Source organism: Pteropus vampyrus, unplaced genomic scaffold (assembly GCF_000151845.1).
Source record: "Pteropus vampyrus isolate Shadow unplaced genomic scaffold, Pvam_2.0 Scaffold112, whole genome shotgun sequence".
In the NCBI taxonomy this organism is placed as follows: domain Eukaryota; kingdom Metazoa; phylum Chordata; class Mammalia; order Chiroptera; family Pteropodidae; genus Pteropus; species Pteropus vampyrus.
Window position 1 is genome coordinate 3,896,197 of NW_011888893.1, and position 1,843 is coordinate 3,898,039.

The following is a 1,843-nucleotide window of genomic DNA, read 5'->3' on the forward strand; positions in this document are numbered from 1 at the left end:
AGGAAGGAAGAAGGGGGACATGGCCGGGAAGCAGATGACAGGAGGCATGTGCCTCGAGCCGCCTGGGGGAGTCCGCTCCGCCCTCCCCTCGGAGCCGCTTCTCCTCTGTGGTGCGTTCTTGTCAATCACCCAACCAACCTTTCGACTGATTCTCAACTCTTGTTCATTCTACGCACGAACCGAGGAGAAGCTAAGAAAATAAAACCTTAGAGCTTGAGTTGGATCCAAAAATAAGCCGTAGGTCAGGGGCTGTCGTCTTTTGACAAAATGCTATTGACAGTTTTTTAGTCTCAGAAGCTGCTTATTCAGGGTTTTCCCTGTATTTTCTGAGACATTAGCGTGCGTCAGAGCCACCTGGGAGACTCATTGAAATACAAAGTTTCTGATTCAATGGGCCTGGGGTGAAGCTTGAGAATCTGCATTCCTGTCAGGTGTTCTAGAGGCTGCCGGTCTGGGATTATCCTCTGAGGGAATGTACTGAGGCAAACAGCCTGTGTTTGAAAAAGAAAAAAGGACCGTCACTTCAATCATGCCCAAGGCTTTTCTGAGTGTTACCAGGTACACCTAGGGCACAGAAGACCTCCCTCCCCGCCAGGATTCCTAAGGGAAAGTAAACACACAGAAGTCTAGGATTCCCTAGGAAAGATGAAGTGGAGACCATGGCAGGCACCAGAGGCCAAAGTTAGGGGTCTTTACTATTCTCTCTGAATGGAAGGCAGCTAGTGGCTCATATAGGGCCACGTGACAACCAAAGAGCCGCGGTCTGAGCAGACGAAACCAGAGAGCCAGATCGTCTTTGGTCCGTCTATAGAACAAAACAAGGAACCAAAGGGCGGGTCATAGCTGGTCACCGCTGGCCAAAAGGGACAGAAGACAGTCTGTTCCTGTTTTTCAAAAGTAAAAATAATAGTAGGAAGTGGTCTAATGGATGTCCTAAGAGCCTAAGTAAAAATAATAGTAGGAAGTGGTCTAATGGATGTCCCAAAAGAGCTCGACCCCTCTGCCTTTTGTAAGAAGGAGGTAATTTGTGAAGTGTCACCCAGAGTAGCTTCCTCCGGGGTGTGGAGGGATAAACACGTCCTCTTCCCAGAAGGAAGAGGTCAGCTTGGTGAAGTTATGCCCGATGCTGCCTGTGGGACCCCCTCCCTCTGGCTTTCCAAACCTCCGGGAAAGAAGCTAAAGCCTACAAAACGCGTCCTATGTGTTGCCATTGTGGAAATCAGCTAAAGAACTGAATTTCGGGTTTGCACCAAATGGGATGAAATAGAGGACAGTGACACGTAGTTGAGAAAGTGGAGGGAAGTGAGCTCGGAAAGTCCCCCTACTCCATCCTCTTTCTTTTGGGTGACTGTGGATTTCTGCCCCTGTCCTGTCCCTGTGTCAGCAAACAAGAAGTGCTCCCAGGGGCAAATCACATAAACGCGGCGGCAGTGTGGTCCCCTTGTCTTGACCACAGGATGTGTCGACTAAGAGTCCAGTTCCCTATCGTGTCTGTCTGTATGTGGTCACTTCCCAGTGCCTTCCAACCGTTGTTTTAAAATTATTATTATTGTGTCTTTTCTGCGTGGTTCATCAATGTTATTCCAGGAGAACTGGGAGCTGCCAATCTTCCCTGAAGCTTCCAGTAGTTGCTTCGTCCCACCGAGGAGGAAAGAAGCTGCTACTCATTGGGGCTCTTCACATTGTCCAAACCTCAGTTTTTCCTGCTTGACTCCAGTGTCGAGATATTTTTCAAAAACGGCAAATGCTGAAGTTCACTCTTTTCGTAGCCTCGGCTGAGATAACGCTCTCCGCCCACCATGGTCGCGCCCATATCACAGAACATACTCCCGCGAGCCAGCCC